Genomic DNA, 25,745 nt, shown 5'->3' on the forward strand with positions numbered 1-25,745 from the left:
ATGGCTTTCTGGATGTAACTATATTATTCACAAGGCTTTGAACTGTAGCATTTAAGGGATGGGGTGAACTCTGGCTTCATCTGGGCTGACATTTATCTCTAAGGGTATATGTCTAGTGGTGGGGAGATAGAGTACAACAGGAGTTTCTGGGGTAGTGGTGATGCTCAGACTCTGTTGGATGGCTTCTTGGTTTTAGGTAGTGCATTCAATTTTGAGCACGATTCCTGTAATAAAATAGAGAACAGCAGGGAAAAACTAGACAGGATAGTGGGGTTCCAGACAAGCAACTGAGCTTTAGGGAAAACTCCTAATATGCCAGGCTTGTTTTTTCTTGGGCCTTGACCTGACTCTTTTATTTTGCTTGGGCTTCTCCCCCCCGTTCCCCATTCCATGCCACAGATCTTTGCCTGGTTACGTCCTTCTCACCATTCATGACTCCACTCAGTTTTTAGCTCCCCATGGAAACCTTCATAATTGCCTGTGACGTCTTCTTCATAGAACCCATCTTCCACTTGAAACAACTTATTTATTTGCCTAATTATAAATTATTTTTCCCAAATGCAATATAAACCTGTTAATGGCAAGAACTATGTCCTGAACTCTCCCGTATATCCAGGATCCTAACAAATCTCCTGATCATAGGAGACACTCTGAAATATTTGTTGGCTGACTTGAAAGGAAGTGATCAAAAAATGAAGGTATCATCAACTTTCCCCACCACACACACACACGATAAACAAATATGGGCTTTATCCTGCTGGTAACTGTTAGTCAGATTGCCCTTCAGTTTATTTCCATATTATTTAGCCTTATGGCTGGAAAATAAATGGATTCCCACATCGATTGCTGTGGTTACATCCACTCTCGTGTTAGGCTTAAGTCAAATGAGCTGAGAGCCTGGGAGAGGTTTCAGCTGCAGGTTGACCATGCTGAGTGTCTCCAACAATGTGGCGTTGTTGACGCTTACAGTCAAGTAGCCCAGCAGGTATTGCCTTGAATACAAGAGAGAGAGCTCTCAGTTCCTGTCAAAGGAGCAGAGGGTGGAATAGAAACACCCGTTGAAGGAAGGTAAGACTGCACTTGACCAGCACAGCCCACAGCGAACTCTTCTTCCTCTGAAATCAAGGAGACTTGACTGTCTGCCCCCTGCACGTGGCACTGATGCAGTCAGTGCTATTTCCATGTGAGTATGTGTTATCCCTCCATTGCAAATGTGTATATGCTTAGTACACATGCAGACTGGTCGATCTTATTGGTGTTTTTTGTGAGAGTGGTTTCTGAAGAGCCTGGTGATTCCAAACAGGAAGGGATGGAGGAGGTATTTGAGAGAGAAATCAAGAGAGAAGGAGCTCCTTAAAGGCAAGGACCAGTTCTAATCTTCCAGCTCTAAGGCTTAACTTAATATGTCCACCTAAGGAAATAGTTGTTGAATAAGCTGCCTTTATAGACCAGACTCTCACAAATAAGGAGGCACATGCACACACACAAAATTTTAATTGACAAAATGAGGATGTATTCAAATGTTGAAATTAATTTATTGAATCAACTCATTTTGAAGCAAAAATTCCATAAGGACAACTTATAGTCGTTGACTAAAAACACATGAAAAGACACTTTTATGGCAAACTATTTCAAATCTAGAACTAGAACAGTGAGTTTCATGTGAGCACGTGAACTGAGGTCTTTTAAATTTTCCCCAAATAGAGCAGCACACCCTTACTCCCCAGAAAACTGAGTAGATTATTGCAATTTTATGCACCAGAAGACTGAGTGTATTGTTACAATATATCTTTGGAGTACTATTATAATTTTTAAAAATCATTTTCTGCTTTTAAATCTGTCTCTACATCTCTTGATTTATTGTCTAAAGAAACAAAGAAAAATTACATTAAAAAAAACTTGGAGCACTTTTATTAATGCAATAGAAATTTTATATTAATTTCAGAACAAGTAAATACTACTTGGTAAATAAAAACACCACTTTATAGACCTAGCTTCTGGAGAAGAACTAAAAACATCTATGAATTAAAGAATGGTGATATATATTGCCAAATAAATACATTCTACTTGCACCTCCAAGTGTTTAGGATTTTTTATAGTTCCCTAGTATCAGGTGACATCATGCAGACATGTCAGTTCCGTGCATAAATCCAATTCCCAAATAGAAGGGAATTCTTAAGCTGATTCCTATTCTGTGAAGTTAATATAGGAAATATTCACATATCATATTTTGGGGATAATTATAAGTGTGTAGATCTAAGGGACACATACAAAATGTGGTGTGGATCAGATGTCAATATTTAGTCTAAAATGTACTAGCTCAGGTGAGTCCACTTCGCAGTGGAGACTCTGCCACAGAGCTGTGGTACCAGGCCTCCCTACAGCCCATTAACTTCAGATGTGGGGATGGAGCTGTGGGTAGTGGAGGATATTCGAATCCAAAACAACCAATTCACTCCTTTCCCTTTGATTTACATTATTGACTTGTGATTGTTCCAAAAGTATATGAGAGCTAATATACGTGTAATTGAGGTTATTTTAAAAGATTCAGCAGCGGATCATTACAGTTTAGTTCCTTTTCCTACCCTGCATTCTAAAGATTCAGATAGACCCTGAAGTAAATATATTTTTGTTTCTTCTATAGATGATCTATCAAAAGGACACAAAGTACAAGAGAGATTTCCATGAATGTGACCACTATCCTCAACACTAATAACTAAGTAGATTACTTTAACAAAGTGTTTTGTTATTTACAGGGATCACTTACATATATTTTTCTCATTTGCTTATCATAGAAGGCAAGAGTAATAGATGTTTTAACACCATTTTCACGTGAGGACGCTGAGGCTCATTCCTCCCAAGCATTCTGATTTCTTGTCGGGTGTCTTTTCACTGTCACAAGCTATAACTCAAGTGTACAAAGCACTATGACAGTGTTCCCAAATACTGGTCTCTAGACCAGATTAGATCTCTGGAGAAGGGTCCATAGATGTGCAGAAAAATGATAAAAATAAATATATTTGTAAATTTCACTCCACTTATAAGGATTATATATATTATTCTGAGATTGACTTTCCTAATTCTTTGACGTTAAAATACTCCCTTTTATGAAATGGTGTTATATAGATGACATTTATTTAAGAGTTCTTACTTGGCAACTTTCATGAATATGGAGACTCCATATCAGTTACCATTTGTTTTTAATTGACTGGTTATAGAAATATAAAATACAAGATCCACTGTGATAGAGAAATGTGCTGATAGACAGTAAAATTGGCACCCTGTATTTCCCAGACCTCTTTTAGACACCAGGCTTATTGTTGGGGGAAGATTTGGGCTCTTTTTCTGAGCAGCTATAGTTTAATCAGTGTCTGTAAAAGATCCAGGATCAAGAAACCAGGCCTGTAGGTGCCACATGAGGGAAAAAGCAAAATTGAGAGCGATGTTTCTGAAATAAAAAATAAGGAAATCGAGATCTCATAGGACAGAAGTGGTTATCAAAGAAAGAACCACAGAAGGAAATTCTAAGTTGTTCCCTTTTATTACTGAAACTATGATGGGCATCTGCAGTGAGACAAGAGCTCTTTTACAGGCACAGTGGAGAGGGAAAATAAAAACATAGTCCATACACAACAAGAGGCCTACATTTCAGGAAGTATCACATAACTCCATTCTCCCCAAACCGACAGTCAGCATAGACACAGCCCCTGCCATTCTTGCCAATAGAAAGGGACCCCTCCATGTAGTTCTTCTCTGTGCTTCTCAATCTATAATTACAAATAATATAGTCCAGGTCAAGACACATAGCAGCTAAAATGGAATAATGTTAGTCTTTCCCACTATTTGGTGGTATAAGGAGGGGGGGAATGGCGGGAGGAAGAGGATGAGACTATAAATAGAATTTTCTCAAGTTTAATATTTTCTCCTATAAATTTTCCTTCAATTTTTTAATGCCTGGTACCGTTTGTCTGCTAGCATGTGTGCTAGCAGCTGCCAAAAATGCTTGAGAGAGAAATAATCCATAGGATAAAATGAGCTATAGAACATCTTCTATAAGCATCTTCCTAAAACTTCAGCTTACCTGGGGATGGGTAGGGGACTACATTTGCATGTGATTTAACATTATTTACATATCGTCTGCTTTCCATAATAGAAGTGTTCTGCTGTGTATGAGTTTAAGGTGTCCTATAGAGAACGTGGTGACTGTAGAGTACCGTAGAATACTGTGCTTCCCAGGTGTGCAAAGTAGGCGATAGGGCTGGTATGACTATCCTATTGTGGTATATTTATCTCCTCATGTGAGTAGGGTCAAGTGAACTGACACCTTTCTTAAAAAGGACTCCTCAAAGAGTGCAATTTGAATAACGTTTTTGGACCTTAGATTTCAGAAAGAAAAAAAGGGGAGTTATATGTCTTTAATAACTGAATTTTTTATATGCATAGCTTTTCTGAAATGAATATTTTTAAAAAATCCTTTCTTCCTTTCAATTGAAGTGGTGCTTCCTTAGAATGTTTTGCTGGAAAATCAGGTGTGATGATATCAGACTGTATGGTGTATTCTAATATGTGTCACTGTCATGCAAACAACTAAATTACTCTGCATTAAAGTGTACACCACAAAATGAATGGAACTCTTTGTCTTTATCATTCCATTTATTTATGTCCTTGGTCATTCACATGTCATTACATAATGTTTAAGTATGAATAGCATGCTTTATTTTTTTCATAATTTTCACTGCAGGTATGTCTGAAATTGCTTTACTCAATTTTTTTTTTTTTTTTTTGTGAGGAGGACCAGCCCTGAGCTAACATCCAATGCCAATCCTTCTCTTTTTTGCTGAGGAAGACTGGCCCTGGGCTAACATCCATGCCCATCTTCCTCTATTTTATATGGGACGCCGCCACAGCATGGCTTAACAAGCGGTGCGTCGGTGTGCACCTGGGATCCGAACCGGCGAACCCCGGGCCGCCGCAGCGGAACGTGCGCACTTAACCGCTTGCGCCACCGGGCTGGCCCCTCTTTACTCAATTTTTTAATTAATATTTGAGCTTATTTCCAAGATATTTCCCAGATTTTACATGTGTCCAAAAACCCAACAACTTTTTCTGTTTACAGCTTTGAGACGACATAGAAGTCCTGAGTATGTCCCTTAAAAAAATAAAATGATTTTGTGTAGCTAGAGGTTCTATTACATTGTCTAAGAAAATGAACAGTATAGGCAATAAGAATTAAAATAAGCAATTGCTAATGTTTCCATTCATATTCTCTCCATCTTGAATAGTTTTAATTGTTAAAATGTTAGTATATGTAAATTTTAGTTTATATACTTTCTCATTATCCATCTCTAGTGTTTTTCATATATGTAACCTAAAGTTTTGACTGGTTAAATCGGACACTGTATGAACTAGAATTATGTCATATTATTAGTAGATAGATGGGTAGAACGGCATAGGTATATGCAATGTTTTTCTTAATATCACTCCGGTATATCTGTTTGTTGAGTCTGACAAAGCTTGTTGTAATTGATAAGGAAATAATTTGTATTTTTCTTCCTCAAAATCTATATAATATAACAACTGTGTGTACTTACTGGCATAGTCATTGAATATAGATATTGGGAATCAAAGGTTAGATTTTGATAAATGTTTTCATTTAAAAACCAGACAGCATTTTGGTAGGAATATTAATCACTGAAATCTGAGAAATTAATATTAATATTGAGTAATTATGATAACATGGAACTTAGATTTTAAAAATACAATAACAAAAGATCACTTTTTTAAAAAAATGCTCTTTTGTGGCTACACACAATTCCTATAATCAAGTCTCGGCGTTGTCTCTTATTCATTTATGTTTGGACAAAATTTTTGTTTGTGTGTGTGTGGTTAAAAGTATTTTTCTCATAGTATCAATTGTGCATTGCCAAAAGGCTTCCACAGCATGACATTGTTGGAACTCAGATTTGGAAGTGCACAAAAGAGCTGTATTTGTTGCCAATCAGAGGAATGTGTTTTCAAAACAAGGATAACATTTTATTTTCCTTTCTCCCCAGTTCTGCAGTAGTGTAAGTGTTAAAGCCTGAAAGGTTTAGAAAGCTGCAGTGAATGTGTTAAGACTGTTAATGAAGCTTCTGAATCTAAGGACAAAATTAGCTCTCACACCCACACTGCGCAAAGTACAGCAACTGTCTGATAGAATTGCATCATGACTTTTACCTGGGGACATGGGTATTATATTCAGCTGAATTGATGAAATTGGAAAGACAGATGTGCCCAAAGGACATTTTAAGAAGCTTGTACCTACATAAATTGCTTGTGAAAAATCTCTAAAATTTGAATAAGAAACCAATGTAAAATGCTTTCTGCCTGTAAACTTCAGGTCATATGATATATATTATCTAGCACATCCTTTAAGGAGATAGAACATTTGACTTTTTCTTGGTATCAAACAGTCTATATAATGTCAAGCCCAACGAATGTTTATTTTTTTCCTTTTTTAAAAAATTAAGTATTTAGGAGTAGAGCGTTTAATGAGGGATGCTAATTCGTGTATGCTGTTTGCTTAAAAACATTAAATTCAGGCTTTCATTGCAATGTGACTGGCATATAAAGTAATGCATAGAATTAAATAATCTGGATAATGTAACTATTTAGCAAGTGGGATCACAAAGTAAAAACATCAATGTCAATGAACATCTCAAACAAACAAATTGCTAAAAACTTTAATCTAGGTCTTCAGACATTGAGACTGGAGGAATCAATTCTAGTACCCTCGAATAAGACTTACAAATGGGATATTTCATTCCGTTTTTAAAACAGAGCTTAAGAAATATTTTTATTTGCAAGTCCATACTTTAAGTTCTTAACAATTTTTGGTTTAGGATGGTGGAAGATCCTTAGATTTGTTTTAGGTTTGCTGTTCTAAGAAACATGAAAAATAGATGTTCAAATTCTAGATTTGTAGTTATCAGGAGTGAAAAACGAGCAGGTGGAAGAGGTAGCTATCTTATTCTTACCTACACTTGCATCTAATCATAGCACTCTACGTGCTCATATCATTGTTCTTCGAAATTTCAAACAGGAAATCACAATTACACAGAAAATGTTTAGTATCTTAGAAAATTGTAGAAGCTGGTATTATGCCTATGTAATTGTGTAAAAAATTAACTCTTTTTAAAGTGTTAATTTGATGACCTTTAAGATACTAAAAATGATCTGATACTGACAGTCCTGACTCCACTTCTAACATATGCTCATTGATATTAGAGGAAAAAAATGGGGTCACCTCTGAAATTCATAAAACTGATAGTCCTGTCCACAAGAGGGCATGAGTTTTCCATAGGAAAAAGACAGCATGCGAAGGTGGAAAAATAAATGGTTGTAATAACTGACCTTTCTTTTGACTGACCGGGAAAAAATTCCCACATTATTCTTCTCTTTCTGTTTCTACCAAAAAAAAAAAAAAAAATTTAACCTTGATATTTGTGAATTACCTAACTGGAGCTCCTGTAATACATTTTTACAAGTACAGACAGCCATTAATAGAGAGTTAATAGAAGCAATTTCTTGCCAAATTTCAGCATTAGTAAATAGAGCTGGCTAAAGTAACTAATCCTGAAAGATTACACAACTAAATTCTAATAAAAATAGTAAATTGTAGTCAATTCAGTGATTAAAACCAACTAGCTACCAACAATGACGTTTTATCAAATCTAAATTGCAAAATAGAGTAACATTAAATCTTTCCAAAGTCAGAATATTGGCAATGCAGTTCAACAATTTCATCACCATCATGCAAAATGAGAATGTTAATTTCTAATTTTTTTGTCTTCCGTATCTTTTTTCAGGGATTTCACAATTTATCCACTCAAGTCTTAATTTATTCAAGTTTAAGCAATTTAATTACTTAAGCCCATTACTTAGAACACATTTCAAGTAAACAAATCTAACAAATATAAATACACGCATAGCTTGCTTCTTTGTTTTCTGAAATGAAGATACCACATTAGGAAAACAAACTTATCTACCAGGATCCAGTAATCAATGTACTGTCACTCGGCACCACAGGATCTGCTTGCCAGTCTTGACCAGCACGTGCTAGAGAGCTTCACACCCAAGATCTCCAGAACACTAGGCCAAGATCTCATAAATGATCGCTAGAATGGAAGCCCCAAGTTTCCTCCGATCATAATTTCTGGGCTGAAGGCACTCTTTTTGATGAATTGTCCAAAGGTAGCTCAAGATCTTTTTGTTCTCTCAAGGGATGTATCCAAGATGGTTCCAACCACAAATGTCCCCAGCAATTTACCAAAAATATAATCAGAGCTCTTAAATTTCAACCAAAAAAATCAATTTAATTAATCTTTGGCTGTGCTCTGGTTAGCCCTACTTTAAATATATCTTATTTAAGTGCAGGCCTTATTGTGAAAGAATTTATTTGTGAGTGATATGGATAAAGATAATTTCTCTATGGTCACTAATCAAATAAACAGGTTATTGATCATGTTAGTCTTATGAAGGAAATTGTATTCTATATAGGTCTCTTTTTTGAGCAAATACTGAATAACAGTTAATTTCATAGAGCAAAATTTACATATTAAAATATATTACCTTAGAAAATTAAAAATGTTTTCCCTTTACTAATTCTAAAATGTTTTGACATGGAACAGTTTTCATCAAACATTAAGATGTGATTAAACTCATGTGAACCAATGTTTTTATGTTTCTTCCTCTATAATATTTATTTCTATGCAGCAGTGTAGATATACTGATGTGTAGGCTCTTCCAAGTGAATGAAGGCTGAAACCCTGCCCTTTTCTGTGGCACAAACTTTGTGCCCAAGAAGCTGAATCTCCAAAAGAAGTGCTTTTGTCTAATTCCATGAAGATACTATGTAGACCGGAGGGAACATTGCTTTTATGCCTGGCTTTACACACACAGGATGCTTATTTTTTCTTTATTTTAATTATAATATACATGCATTAAGATGTCCAAACCTTAAATGTACAGTTTAATTCCTTTTACAAGTGACTAGACCTATCTATATGTGCAGAGCAAGATGTAGTACTGCAACACCCTCTATGCCCTTTCTCAGTCAGTATCTCCTCTCCCAGATGGAACCATCATTCCACCTTTTATCCCCAAAGAAATTTGTCCTGTTCTTGAATGTCATGTATATAGATGTGTGTTTTTCAACTCTCACAATTTTTAAGGAGGGGGGTTCCATTCATATATATATTGAAATTATAAGTATGTATCAACAAATACTTTAAATTTATGTATTACTTTACATATGTATATTTATATTTTAAACAAGCATTGTTTGCCTCATTATTTAAGTTTCAGTATCTTGTGTTATGCTTAGCCATTTTTCTTAAAATAAACTCAAGAAGCATAGAAATCCAGAAATTCTTGTATGTCAAAGAGCTGTTATACTTGCCCAAGGTGAAGGAGTGAGTTATTTCTAAAATCATCACTGAATCTCTTTGTTCCTTGACTCCTAGACCAGTGGCTTACCTACTAGAATATACCTTCTCCACAAGCTCCTCTTTAAACATTTTATGATAATCTGGAGAATTTTATTATTGGAATGACAAACTAAAAAAAAATCAATCTTTGCTATAATTAAATTATTTTAATGTTACAATTTTTTTTCATTATTTGGGACGTCAAAGTCTCAAACAAAGTGCTTCTTTGTTCTTCGTTAAGATAGTGCTTTGTGATGTGAGAGAAACAACTCCCAGCTTACTAGGTCATGTGATTTCCTCACCCTTCTGTTATCTCGTAAGAAAAAATAGGTCAATTTTAATATTATTTATTATGCATAGATATTTACAGCTCAGGAAAATAAAATGTTCAAAGAAAAACACTATTTAGGGTTACTTAGCTAAAGGGAGCTATTTATTTTAACTTAGAAATACAATTATATTAAATTTTTCTTTTAGCATTGGAATTGATTTGATTAATTTAGAATTTTTAAATGCTGACATTAACAATAATTACACATTTTTCCAAAAGTGCAAAAAAAAAGCAAAAAAATTCCCACTAATTGCAAAAAAGTTTAAATGTGTGAAGTTTGCCCAACCTCACTCTATACAAATATGTAACATTCATAAATTTGTTACAATCATGTATAGTGAAGATACCAGACACTATTCAACCAAGGCTCAGTAACTACTTTTATTTTAGTGTATGTTTGCTTTAAATTGCGTAATCATTTGGGCAAAGGCATCCTCTTGTCAGACAATTTGCTTCATATTTGTCGTTTGTTTCATTTTTTGAAGAGGGCACCATTTGGAGCAATCCTATCATAATATCATAATTTTCCAAATATTTTTTCATAGATTCAAGTTTTTTTCATATATATATATTTTTCCCTCAAGTTACAAACCTACAAGTCCTGTTTTTACCCCTTCAGTACACTGATATTCTTTTCACCTCAATTAAGTACCAAACAACAAGTATCAATATAAAATTGTGAAGGACATCAAGAAGGGTTAATGTACATCTATCCTGTTATTGAGCTTAACTACCCAATGTCTTCTTTCAAGCAGAAAACTAACTTTCTACAAGATCTATTGCTCAACTATTAAATTCTATAGAGCCATTCACTCAATATAGATAGCAAGATTGTAATTATCTTTCAGAGACCTTATCCTGACACCACCAATAGAATTAGTATGGGTAGGAAAAACCTTTCCAGGTTGTAAAACAGAACCGTGTCCTAGCCAGCCCCCACCAACATGCACATATCTCATAATGTATTTACTTAGTAACTTGGTTCAATTCTTAGATCACTTGTACACGTATCCATTTACCATTCCAGATAACACAGGCAGCTACATCTCGGAGACTTTCTTTCTTGCCACGACACTACAGAAGTATCCTCAATAAGAACAAGAAAGTAGGAAAAAATGATTTTTGCAGCCATTTAGCAAACATTTATTGATGACCTTCAACAGATACTGATACAGTGCCTGCCCTCAAACACCTCAATTTACTTCTCAAAATGAACTGGTCCAAAGAGCCAAAATTAGGTTCTAATTTGGGTAGATCCAACCCGACTTTTGAAAGTCATGACTGTATCAAAAGGTATTTCTGATGCTTCCTTTTATGAAGACACTAAATGAATCTTTAGCAGAAGAAGAATACAAGCTAAATCATTTGGTAACAAAGACACAACTTTTCCACCTATAATTTCACTGTCTAAATTATAACATAAGCTTGCGTAGAGTAGTGCCACTGGGATCTGGAGGGAGGTTTCTTGGATTCAAGTTCTAACTTTTGGATTTACTATCTGGGTGAGCAGGTGCAATTTGCTTAATCTCTTCTGTAAGCTTCAATTTCTTCTTTTGTAAATTGAATATGCTATGAAAAGTACCTATTTCATGAAATTGTTGTGAGCCTTAAATAAGTCACGCAAATTAATTAGCACAGAGCCTGGAACTTAGCAAGCACTCATTCAATGTTAGCTTTTATTATTTTCATTGCTGTTGTTTCTGTTGTTTTTATTATTAGGGTTTCTAATAATGTACAACACAGGAAAAACATTTTAATGCCCAACAGAAGTCTCAATTTTCAGTGATCTGATCACTGAGTCAATTGAAATTCCAGAGGAATCGGCAGCATCTGGACATGTCAACCATTCATCTCTCTGGATTCTCTAGGCTTTATCCCTGTATCAAGTCAGATCATCAGAATGGTACATATCAGGACTATATTACTTTAACACCCTTCAGAAATGCCTTCACAGAACTATGATTTGACGTCCTGCCCTTGGCTTCTTAACAAAGGTTAGTGCAAGAAATGGCCATATGAAGAATGCTTCTGCTCTTTTTGTAAAACTGCTATTGAAGATACTGTCCATTTTAGTGTGTAATGTCCCATAGACAAAGACTCTTGCTATAAATTCTTCTTAGAGCTAAGTTTAATGATTTTAGTATATCTGTTCTTTTGTTTTAAAGTACCTCATCCTTTTGGGAAGCTGAGAGGGCTTTAATAATAAATAGAAGATTCCTTTCAATTTCACATTTCTAGAAAATGTTACCAGCTACTGCTCTATCTCCATCATCAGGGAAGAATGAAAACTGATAAATTCATTCTCCTTTTCTTGTTTCAAACTTAAAATGTTACTCTAGTAGGGAATATTTGCATGTAAAAAGATTTCCTCTGAGAGAGAGAAAAGGGATGTTTTGTTAAAGATAAAATTTCAGGGCTTGGACTCTTTAGAAGGCAGAGGGCTTTGCAGTTTCTATCAAGTCATATCATGTAAACCAGAAGTTGCAAAGTGGCAGAACTTTGACTGCTTTTGGTCTGCACAGTATTTTTAAAAGACATAATGAGGGCCAGGTGTTACACTCAGCTACAACACAAGCATTCGGGCACCTACTGTCATACTCAAGACCTGTTCCCTGTTAAATTCATCTCTATAATCAAAGTCATTTTCAGAAATGGTAGAATCTGACGTTAATAGTTCCTAGTGCATTACTTTAGCCAGATGAGTACCTTGAACATTTATGCAAAAGCTTGCAAAACTTGGAGCAAATAATTTCTGGAAAGCTAAAGAGAACCTAAGGAGAACAGGTGTATGCAGCGATCCGTCGGTCCTTTCTGCTTGCATTCTAAAATATACTGCCTGCTTGTGTTCCCTTTAGCCTCACTGTGGGGCCTGGAGACGGCCCTCTCAAAGCAGGGAGGGGTCCTCAGAAGTATGAACATCAGCACTTCCTTCTCAGAGCCTGTTCTCTCCACTGGGTAAATAGTGGAATAGGAGAACCGAGTTTTCTCTATTAGTTTATAAAAAATATATGTTCTGTACCATAGAGTTTGAAATATTATTCTCATAATGATGAGAATATAGTGAGTCTATGGGAAAACTGAGTGATTCTAAACTATGCTGGAGGCCAATAACATGAAAAAAGGATTATTCTGCAGATTGGAAAACACTACCAGGCATCAGCCAGAACTGTCAGCAGGCAGGAGCATCATAAAAAAATAACTTTGTCAGTATCAGTTGGCCATGCATTTTCTTCCCCCAACAATTTCTAATAAACGGGCATATACATGCATTCCTTCTCCCAAATATCTACTGAAATCATGTTTACCAATAGATGCTTCTTATCAAATGCCATTAATAATATGACTCTCAGTCATTGGTAAATCTAAAAACCTAAAATTAGTTAGATCTTAATTTGAAGCACTGAAATAACCAGCCTGCAAATTTTTCTTGGGATACATTGGCCTTATAATCATTTTTGTTTCAAAGTTGGGACTTATGCATGGATTTGGCCCTCTACCTCTTAAAACAAATACCTTTGCTGAGTTCTGGGACATCAAAATCTCACAACAAAACAAAATGGAAGATGAATAATACTCTATGGATTTTTTTTTCCAGGCAAAATTTCAAAGTCTAAAATGTTTCTGCAGATCTGAAATCACAATAAATTTCCCATTTGTTGTCGATTTATAAAGCAATAAAAGTTTCAGAAATGTAACTCTGTGGTTGTGGTTCAGCATTTTAGTCAAGAGTCTGCACTCTGTCAGTGTGGGTACTGTGATATTTAGTTCACCAGAGGACACCAAGAATTCTCTGTATTCTAGTATGTGAATTCTTATTCCAGATACCTCTCTTTTTTATTCACCGACTCGTATATTCTTTTACTCGCTCATATGTTCATTAGAGAGAACATTCTGCCGGACCTTTAGCTTTCAAAATTGACAATCATATTTCGTGCCTTTGAATCATCTCTTTATCAGTAAAATACCAATAGCCTATTGAAGTACCTCATAAAAAGAACCATATTTCTTTCTAAATATCAATGGCATATGACTTAATTATAATGATAGTTTTGAAAGAGTAATAAAGTAATTTAAAATAAAATGGAGTGTCAGTTTTTATATTAAAATTTAGGCTAATAATTATTGGTTGTTCTATGTGGCAGAGATAGGTTGCTGATGATTAAATACATGGTCCAACCTACAACAGAAGCATAAGTAGGCTAAACATTGAATAAACCTAATCTTTCCAGTTCTAGATCTTTCATTCTTTCAGTCTGTAAAATGGGTGTGTGTGAAAATGATGAGGCATGATTTGAGATCGTCATTTTACTTACTACGAATTACCCATAGAAATGTGTTTCTAAAGATATGATTCTCTATTTGGAATGCTTGTGTTGATTATTAGGTGAACATTAATAGCAAAAGATACATTAATATTTTTTCCAAGTTTACTTTGTTAATACTCACTATAAAAATAACAAAAGGTTTGCATTAATGTAATTACCCAAAATTAAAATTAAAACAGTTCTCTGACAGAGACGTCAAACATCGGTGGGGAATAAGTCAATTTATAGCAACTGCTATTTCAAAAGAGATAAAATGAATTATAAGAGTGAATACTGACTCTAAAACCTCAGGACATCATTAATAAATATTGTTTCTGTCCTAAGGTTTAGGGAGCTATGACGCTAGTACAAAATATTTGTATTAAGAATTAATTTAGTTTTCAACCAGGATTCCTACAGGAGGAAAACTTGTGAAATCGTTCCGACTGTGCTTTTCCCCTTACGACGTGATCCCAGAGGCACAGTTTAACTAAATTTGACAGCAGGAGGGAGAGTCCAAAGCTAAACAGCACCACACAAGTTTTTGAAACAGGTAACAGCTAATGGCCCAAACAGTTCATATTAATAATCAAATGCTGGCTACCCTGCGGATCGCTATTTGCGCTAATGAGGAGAGCCTTGCATTCTCTCTAGGCAAGCGGCTCTCCGTGAAGCTTCTAATACTTCTAAAAACTGATGGATATACAGAGAGAGAACGCAGTACTTACTACCTGCTACTAGCAACTGACACATATGTAACTCATAGGAAATCTGATTGGTTGGGTCAAGAGTTGAGCTTTATTTATTTTTATTCTTCTAAATCACTTTACCAAGACTTTTTAAAGTTGAAAATATTTAAAATGCTTCTCTTATTAGCCATAGTAAATATTTCCAGGGTGCTTTTGTTTTTGTTTTTTCCTCCATTTAAGGGAAACATTCTCTGTGGGTATCAAATCTTTAGTTCACTTCTTTTAGCCAAATATGCCTTTTTTGTTGGGAACAAACATTAGTCTCCTGCAATCTAGATGGTATCTACTGTCAAGGCATGCAGTGGAGGCCACTAACTAGACTGACGATTTATTATACAACTGCAGTCATTGGTTGAATCAAAGCCTGCTTTCACGTCCCATGGCTGAACTCACACATGAAGCCCTCTCGTCTGTACACCAAAACCATCACAATTGATGGAATGTATCTTTTTATGAGGCATTAGGTGATAGATTTCTTTGCTATCCTCTTTGGGCTACATTACTTTCCCTCTTAAGATAATTGGTTACAAAATGCAATATGTATCAAAAAATTAGCTATAATTTGAATTTAGCTTTGTGTGTCTCTCCTTCATTCACTAGCTACCTGCTTTACACTATTTTCCCCCTCTTTCATGGCCTTGTTGTTCAAATGCAACAAAAATGGTACCTGATCATTGCTAGTTGTTCTATAATTTTAGCAATGCACTTATAGACCTATGTTGCTTTATGCAAGTTTTTTCTTACAGAAGAGCTACAATGTTTCAATTTTTTGTTTATTTTTAACAAAATTGGAAAAATAGATTTCATATTAAAAATCGCTTTCTAGATATTAACAACTGATTTCCTTTCTATTCTAAACTGTACCATTTATTAGCTACATTAACAAAAGCTTAGTATTCTCATCTATAACACAAGAAAAATACTACCTGACCCACTTAATATCTACAGTTTGAAAAGATCAATAAGGCAATGTGTGTAATTCCCTGATAAATGCTTAATTTCTTTTCAGAAGTAAGATATATTTACACTTATTTTAGTAACTGTTCCTTTAATGATGCCTCTTAATAAATGAAGTATATTTCTATCTTTTGGTAAACTTTTGTGTTTATTATTTCTTACTAGCAAATACCACGTCTCAAATGGAAAAGTCTAAGTTTTAATTCTGGGGTGAAGCCCATTGGGCTTAAGGAGGGGAATTGTAAAGGCAAATGCCCATAGGAGCCAAGCAAGAAAAAATGAGATAAATATATGGCTGTAGTGTTCATTTTTCAAGTGATGATAAAGACAGACATACAAAACAATTTTCACTTTTCTCTTAATAACACTACTTTGGTTTCCTAGGGCTGCCCTAACAAAGTACTATAAACTGGGTGGCTTAAAATAGCAGAAATTTATTCTTTCATAGTTCTGGAGGCTAGAAATCTGAAATCAATGTGTTGGCAGGACCATGCTCCCTCCAAAGCTTCTAAAGGAGTATACTTCCTTGCCTCTTCCAGCTTCTAGCAGCCTCAGATGTTCCTTGGCTAATTGATGCATCGCTCTAATCTCTTCCTCCTTATTGCATGGCTGTATTCTCCTGTGTGTCTCTGTTTTCACCTGGTGTTCTCTGCTCTTATAAGGACACCATTCATCACGGATTAAGAGTCTGCCCTACTCTCTGCTACGACTTCATGTTAACTAATTATATCTACCATGATCCTATTTACAAATAAGTTTGCATTTTGAGGTACTGGGATCTAAGACTTCAACATATCTTTTTATGGTACACAATTCAACTTATAGCAACCACTATAAGTAAAACAAAATTTGAAAAATTTGAGAGAGCAAAAATTAATGGCAAAGCACATGACTGAAGTGTAACAAAAATAGAGAATAGTGAGGATGTAGCAAATTGCTGGGGCTGTGTGTGGCTTTTTTGAATAGTTTTCAGAATAGCTGCTACTCAGGTATAAATAATTTTTACCATGATGGAATAAAGCTCTAATATTAAATCTCTTAGTTTCGAAATATTAGTGACAAATACATTTTTTTAATGCCAAGTGGAGAAAAACTGTGAGTTCTGTGCACATACTTAACTATGGTACAGCATTCAGTTTATCAATTTTATTTAAGATCAAAATTTCTTTGTTTAGGAAAGCTACAATTTTTCAAATTTTGAAAATATATTAGAAACATAAATATATATGTCTTCTTAAATAGTTAAATTTTGACACAGCAAGTAATTCATTATTTAATGAAGAGAATCATATGTGTATATATTATTAAAGACACGTCAGATAGATACTTAAGAGAGAGAGTTACAAGTTGTCTTCTAACTGTAATCAGAAATACATAACGAGTGATGTTGAGAAAAGAGTATGCCAACAGTAATCTGTCTTAGATTTTATAAAAGTCCAACTTAAGTGAGTTAATTTCAAATAAAACAAAGAGTAAAATTATATGAGCCCTATCTCTCTCTGTGTCTCTATTACTAATCTCTCTGGACATCAGTTTCCTCATCCGAACATTTTCTTCAAATATTTCATGTCTATGCTTTGAAAACAATACAACCAAATCCCTTCCTTTACTCATCTAGCAGTACACAATATTTTTAAAAAACATATTTCCTTTACAATGATTTTCATTATAATATGTCATTCCTGGAATATATAGTTGAGTTGTGATTAAATAGTGAAGCATCATCACAGGTTAGCTGCAGAGGTATTCTAATCCTCTGCTTAGTATGCAGTTGAAATGAGGGACTAACTGAGCGCTGTCTGTCAGTAACAAAGATTTCATTGTTTTATTTCCACTGTGGCTTCCTCTAGCTTTAGCACGTTGGAATCTACATTTTGAGTGATTCTGTGAAACATTTGTTAAATAGGTTATTCCCTTCTGTTGTCAAATAGATTCACATCATATGTTGCAATGATGGTCTATAATGCCTCTTGGCCTTTATTTATAATAAAATATATTTCCTTGTTATTTAATTTATTTAATTTTAAACTTATGTGCCAAAAAATGTTTTAGATCTGTGTATTTAAATAAGGAAGGGAGGGATACTTCTGGTAACATAGTGAGCAGAGCTGACACATACTAGCTCCCATTCCATTTGTGTAGAAATGGAATAAATTACATAAAATAGAGCAATTATAACAAAAGCAAGTTAATACTGCCAATCTCAAAAGAAAGTAAGAGAAATTCCCAAGTGGCCAAACAGAGCAAGAACTCAAATCCAGGGTATTAGGGGCACAATCTAATGCCCAAAGAGTTTAGATATATATTCCACTAACATGTAGCACATGTAGCGGCTACAGACTGGGGGCTGGAGTTTTGAATGACAGATATAGATGGCAGGACGTTAAGCCAGTGTGAAATGGGTAGATGAAACAGATTTCTGAGTAAACCTGGGAACCATACACCCATAAGGATATGAAAAGAAAAATACTGTTGTCAGGAAGAAGCTTGTCTACCTTCCCGATTTCTGAGTGTTAAAAAGAATAATTCTCTTTGATAAGTAACAATCAAAACTACAGCAAGCATCGGTGTGGTTTTCTGAACTTTTACAATCTGCTAGGTGCAAGAAGCACAAGCTAAGAGACCAATGTCACACCTCACCTGGAACTGGTGAACTCCCTAGGGACCTGGCAGATACGTTTTGTAAAGGAAGTGCTATGACTCTGCTTGAGTGAAATTCCCATGTAGGAGGAAATATTAAACATAGACTAATAATAACAGTGTATAAACTACATGAGGGAATGTAGCCCAACAAATAATTAGCATAGCATGAACATTTGATAACAGAACAATGTGAAAGAGACTATAGAATAAGAATATTTAACATCAAATAAACAAAAGAAATTTAAAAATTATGTATTGAAAGAAGATATAATTTCAAAAAAAGAATCATATTCAAAATTTTATCTTCTAGACTTGAAAATGCAGGCATCGATGCTAAATTTTAAACTATGAGTTAAACAGTTAAACAAGAGCAAATTAGTAAACTGGAAGATAGTAGAAATTACAAAGTTGGAACATTGAGGAGTCAAGGGGGGGAATACAGCAAGAGACAAAGACAAACGATAGAATGGAGCAGTACAAAGAGATGGAAGAAAATGAGGGACAGGCAATATTTTGAGATAGTAGCAGATACGTATCTCGAATTGAAAAAAAGAAAAAATATGAATCCTGGGTTTGAAGAGGCACAATTAGTCCTAAACAGGATAAATAAAAACAATTCCTAAACCTAGACCTATCATTATGGAAAACAGAGACAGGAAAAAATGAAAAGCAACCAGAGAAATGGTGGATTCCTTACAAAGAATCAAGATTTAAACTAACGGTACATTTCTTATCAGTAAAAAAAGGCCAAAAAATAGTATATCTTCAGCATCTTCAAGGATTCACTTCACATATGAATATTTAAAAGTTAAAACTGAAGTAACGAGAACATAGTTATTTTATTGGAATTTTAAAACTGTGACATAGAACGTTCAGAAAATGCTGTGAATAATGCGGTGGTGTTGAGTTGGGTGGACCATTGTAGAACGATTCAGAGTGCTAGTTGAACAAGTAAAGGCATCATCTGTAAGTTTCCATTAAAATATCCATCATTACGTTCTTTTTCTAATAATGTGATATAATTTAATGTTGTATTTCATTCCACAAAATGAATAATAGAATTTACTTATTAAAGTGGCAATTCTAGGGTTCTTAACTGTAGATTGCATGGTTAAACTATGGCTCCTTTCAAAGAGTGTGTTTTATAAGACAATAAAATTTAAAGGGCAACTTCATATGTTTTTTTTTTTTACCAGTTTTAAAGTTAAAGGCAAATAAAAATTAAAAATATAAAAATTAGCCTAAGAACATGATGCGATAATATGTTACATTATAAGTTCTAATAATGAGTCAATAATAATAGCGATCATTAATTTAGTACATAAAATGTTAGGCTCTTTCATCCATTTTGTCATTTATGCCTCCTCAGTCCCTTAAAATAGGTATTATTAAAATCTCCTTTTTACAGATATGAGCCAGAGGTAAAAATTAATCAATATAAAATTCTGTCACATTTATATAACTAAAATAATTACTCTAGAACAGTGGTTCTCAACAAGGGAAAATTTTGTCCCCAGGGGTATTTTTGGCAATGTCTGGAGACATTTCGATTGTCATAACTTGGGAGCAGGGGTGTTACTGGATCTAGGGGTAGAGGTCAGGGATGCTGCTAAACATCCTAACTGCACAGGAAGGCTCCCCATAACAAATAACTCTCTGGTCCTTAGTGTCAAAGTGCCACGGTTGAGAAACCTTGCTCTAGGGTTTCAGATCAAATACTGATCTAATTGAATAATAAAAATAAGCTCTGTCTGTTTAATATATAAGCAAGGCAAAAACATGAACTTCCTTTTTCTGCAGTATTCTCTGTGTTTTGAAAGTGACTGGCATCTCGTGGGTACTTGGTAGTTTTCACGTAACGCAGCTGCAGTAGGAACATTTTCTCTCTGCAGGCAGTCTCCATAGGGTGCTTTCTGTAGCCGCCAGCACTTGCCCCCTGACATCGGTTCGGTTCAAGGAGACAGGCTTGACAATGTAGCAGACACACAATAGGTCAACAGACTTCCACTTGGCTCACTCCAGTTTCAGAATTCTACATGCATTTATACTGAGACAAAAATAATAAAATATATTGACACACTTCCCTTTAAGTATTAATGCCTTATCTTTTCCAATGTCAGCAATCTCTCAGTAATGTAGCTTGCTCTAGTGCTGATAAAGCATTTATTTTGTTTTCTGTAACTTCCTTTTGGGGTCTAGCTCATTTATTTTTAATTCATAATACTTTCCAGGATTTTATCACATCCATTACTGTATTTCAGATATCAGTTATAGTGGTCCATATCTCTAAAAGGAAGTATATTGAAAATGAAAATGAAATTTCCCACAGCGGTGATTTCTTCCTGTTTAACTACTTTTAAATTCTACTGGCATTTGCTATAATAACATTTTAATTCAGGAATTTCTTATATAAGTTTTAAAATGATAAAATGTGCATTTTAAATGAAAGAATATTTAATTAAATCAAGAAAAATAAAAACTACATTGTTCAAAATGTTTTCATAATTTATCTTTATTTTAACTAGTATTACACAGGAAGTATCTATTGGGTTAAAAATATTACTTTGTCTTTAAAAATTATATGAAGTACTATGCTGTCCTCAATTTCATTTTTCATGTTTTTCCCAAGAAAATATTGAGAACAATATGATTTGACTCTATTAATTTTTCATGATTTGGGCTTATGAATCTCAAGATCTGTTTTTATAATCTGAATTGTACTACATATGAGTCTTTGATCAATCAGTACATGAACAAGGAATGCTGTTTTTCAGAACTAAGAGGAAATGAAGCCTAAGGAGATACATTACAGAACAATAAGTACTAAATAAAATATAAAAGTGTTTAATTTTAGATGTCATTGTATAAATATTATGTATTTTTAGACCAAATCATTTGTATTTCTGTTATACTTTTCACGCTTATAGCATAGAATAGAATTTTATATAATTTACTGTAAGTCATATGCATTATTTGATAAACTAGAATCAGTAAGATAAGTTTTGCCCATGCATAAAAATGCCATTTACCTATCTGCCCAGTGAACAGGAATATCAAGAATTTTGTAATAAATTATCTCTGGAGTTATAAATGAAACTTTAACTAATGCTATATGGAAGCACCTTATTTATCTAAGGGTCAAAGCACATTTCAAAATACCTAGTAGTTGCAATATAATATAAATGTCTTCTGTCAAGTTTATGTAATCTCAATAATGGTATAAGAATATATTCAATATTATGTAAAAACTGTCACTCTCTAAAATATCCAACTTTGTTTGCCACTCATCTTTTAGATAGCGTATCCTGTTCTTTTTTCCTCAAGATGTCACTTTAGTTGTCATCTTTTAATCAAGTCTTCATCTTTCCATGCAAAACCTGAGACCCAAGTTTCCAGCTCTACACTTGAACACACGTCTCATGTGGAGGAATGCTATCTAATTCACAGGCTGTAATGCTCCCCACAAGAAGTCTACACCTTTGGTGAAAAGTGTTTCATTTTTACCTGTTGGCAGCCTGATGACACAAAGTATTTGCTCATAATGCCACAATCCCTTGCCTGTGAATTGTCACCAGGCTTAGGAAATTGTTAGCAGAAATGTCCATTCTGAAAGTGTAACTAGATAAGTATGCAAAACTAATAGGGAAAAATAGTATATTGGTTTCTGTCCCATATATGACATCTTCAGTTTAAAAAAAAAAAGTATTTTCTTTATTCTTTTCTTTTATAAAGAAATTTCTGTCTTCAGACAGAGCTCTTGAAAAGGACCTCCAAGACTAATCACTGAGACCCATTCTGATGACATGGACATCTAGATGGAGCCCAGATCGGGACGAGGTTATGGCCTGTCCAAAGATGCAGGGACAAGAAGCTCTCCGATGAATAAAAAGTTCAAACTTGTTCAGTGAGGACTAATCCTGAACAAAAAGACATGAAATCACTTACATAACCAGACACTTTGGGAAGCCAGTAAAAGTCAATAATGACTCCGAGGACAATTATTCTCTTTATTCTCTCATTGTGATGCTTTGTCTCTGCCTGAGCTTCTCCCAGTTCATGGATTGGTCCTGACCATTTTAACACTTTGGACAATTTGGACAAGGAAATTTTCCTTTTTTTTTTTAAATCAGCCTTGTTAGCCTTTCTAATCCTGATTTCTGAAAGAACCCATACTCTTGGAAAGTTGTTTATACTTGCTATCTTCTTTTCCTCACTTGTCTCTCATTCTGAAATCTGGTGCAACCTCTACCTGTGACATGATAAGAAATATATACTTAGTCTTCGTTCCCAGGTCCTGGCACAGAGCATCTAAAACCCTTGAAATTTCCTGAGTGGTAGGGATGAGAGGCACATCTTTTGTTATTGATAATTAGCCCCTTTCTTTTGAGTTTATGCTAATAAAGTGACACTTGGAGGATGGGAGTTAGTTGCCAGAGGAACCAACCATGTGATTAGAGGGTTAGAACTTTTAGCCTCACCTTTGATCTTCAGGGAGGGGAGATGGACTAGGCATCAAGTTACTCATCAGTGGCCAATGATTTAATCAATAATGTCTACATAATGGAACCTCCATAAAAAACCTAAATGAAGAGATTTGGAGAGCTTCCAGGTTGCGAAACACATTGAGATGTGGGGAGGGTGGTGCCCCTGGAGAAGGCAGGGAAACTCCACACTCCTTCTCACATACCTTGCCTTGTGTGTCTTCTTCCACTTGGCTGTTTCTGAGTTGTATCTTTTATAAAAAAATGGAAATAGCAAGTAAAATACTTTCCAGAGTTCTGTGAGCCCTTCCAGCAAATTATCCAACCCAAGGAGGGCATCATGGAAACCCCTGGTTTATAGCTGGTCAGTCAGAATTACTGGAGGCCCACACCTGCCATTAACGTTTGAAATGGGGGGCAGTCTTGTGGGACTGGGCCCTTAACCAGGAGGGTCTGTGCTGACTCTGGTTAGTTAGTTTTAGAATTGAACTATAGGACACCCAGTTGGTGTCCAGAGAGTTGGAGAGTTGGTTGGGGCAGGAGAAAAACTCGCACCTTTAGTGTCACAAATATTGTGAGTAGAGAGTAAAGAAATAGTTTCCTTTTAGTTTGTATTTCTCTTTACTAACCCCCACCCGTTCCTCTGAAAGTATCTCACTAACGTTATCAACAACTTCCTTTTGACTAAATTCAATGAAATCTCTAAGACTTTGCTTAAACTAGACCTATTTGACAGCATTTAATTCTAATTATAGATATCTATACTTTTTTTTCTTAAAACACTCTGTCCTTTAATTTCTTTGTCCAGTTGTTTTCTTAGTATTCCTCCTACTTGTCTGAACACTGCTTTTTGGACTCACTTGCAGTTTCCACTGTCTTATGCTCTGTTATGTTGGTGTTCCTCCAGATTGTGTCATAGCTGTCATCTCCTATCACTCAGAGGTTCAGATCACACTCATGACCCGTGTATCGCACTGCCTATCTGTCAATCCTGCTTGCACGTGCCACAGAGACCTTAAAGACATGACCAAAACTAAGCAAATCCTGCCATCTACCTTCCACATCTCTGTGTTGTATGAGCCTGTCTCTGGATCCCACGTTCACCACCAGAATATCCCGTTACAAAATCATATCAATTCTACCTCCAATATATTTCTGGAATCCTTCTCTCTCTATATTTCTAGAAAACATCTCTGTCATAATAATGCTACAACAACAGCATCATAACTTGTTTTCCTTGCTCTACTATTTCCCCCACCTTGTTGATATCTCTAGAAAAGTGACAGTGGTCTTTCTGAAGTACATACCTGATTAAGCCAGCCTTTAATTCTTCCTATAGCAGCCTGTATATGGCAATATGAGAATAAATATGACAGAATAAGGTTGTTGAGAGCATGATGTGAATTAATGTAAGGAAAATTCCTAACAGAGTACATAGTGTGCAGAAGGTGATCAATAATACGGGCTGTGCTGCTGCTAATAAAGACAATCCATATTTCTGTCTGTCCCCTGTTAGCCTTCAGTACCAGGAGGACAGGGACATTAGACTATTGTATATCCACTATGCCTGTCACAGCACTGGCACAAAAATTAGTACTCAAGGAGTATTTGCTCAATAAATGGATAACAAGAACAATAGAGACTTGTATAAGACCTTACTGTTTGCAAAGTGCTTTCAAATTCTTTCTTTATGAAGAAGTCATACTATTGTTAATGGTATGTGAGATTGAGACTCAAAACGTTTAAATCATTTATGCAAAGTCACTTAAGAGCTCTTAAGTAACAGAACGGAGTGTCAAAATGAAATGTGCTGGGTTTTAAGCCCAAAGCTCTTAACACTGCTTCCACATGCTGCCTTGCCTCTTCTTAATGGTGGTCTCAGTTCAATACAGTCCTGTTCAGTCTTGACCACGACTCTGTGCACTCTGAGGAAATCATAGCCTTTTGATTTATACTTCTCCAGAAATAACAGTGAATTAAATATGAGCAAAACTGCATTTTCTTTAAAAAATATATATTCTATAAATAAATTATGACAACTTGTTGTTTACACAATTTCTTCCTAGGTTATTTTAACTCTAATCCCCAAAATATATCACCTGGACATAATATTTTAAATGAGCATGATTCTACGTTGAAGGAAGAATAGGAGCTTTGTTTCTCTTAACAAATTTTTTCATATTCATCTTGGCTGTATTCCAATTTACATTTGCAGATCTCTATAGTTAGAAACATTCTGTGAGTGTCTTCTCCCTATGTCCACTGGTCCAGCTTCCACAGACATTGGAGCATCGAGTCTAGCCTTTGAAGTCAGCCGCAGTGTCACTCTCCTATTTCCCATTCACAGGAACTGCGTGCTCAGTTTATCTCACTGTGCTCCCTCCTCCCCAGCTCGGCGAGACCTTGCCCTCTGCGGCTGGTTCTGCACAAGCTAGAATCTACATAAAATTAGGAATCAAAGCAAGACGTTTAAACTTTGCCTGACATTTCTTACCTGGAAAAAAGTCTGGCAACACAGGCTGCTTTATGTTCAATATGGAATAGTGGCAATAGGACAGGCTGTGAAGCCAAGAGATGTGGTTTTGAATCATGGTCACCTACTAGCTTTCATGTTGGGGAAGGCTTGTAACCTCCCAGATCTTCAAGATCTTCTTCTATAGAAAAGAAAAATGCCCCTTCCATAGAATTGTTTTCAGATTTCAGAATTAAATGAGATAATAAGCTTGAGAGGGTTAAACACACTTCCTAGCATGTGATACATATTCGATAGAAGTTATTCTTTTTCTTTCTTCTTTCTTTCCTTCCTTCTTTCC

Source organism: Ceratotherium simum, chromosome 27, assembly GCF_057802395.1.
Source record: "Ceratotherium simum simum isolate JZ-2026a chromosome 27, ASM5780239v1, whole genome shotgun sequence".
NCBI lineage: Eukaryota > Metazoa > Chordata > Mammalia > Perissodactyla > Rhinocerotidae > Ceratotherium > Ceratotherium simum.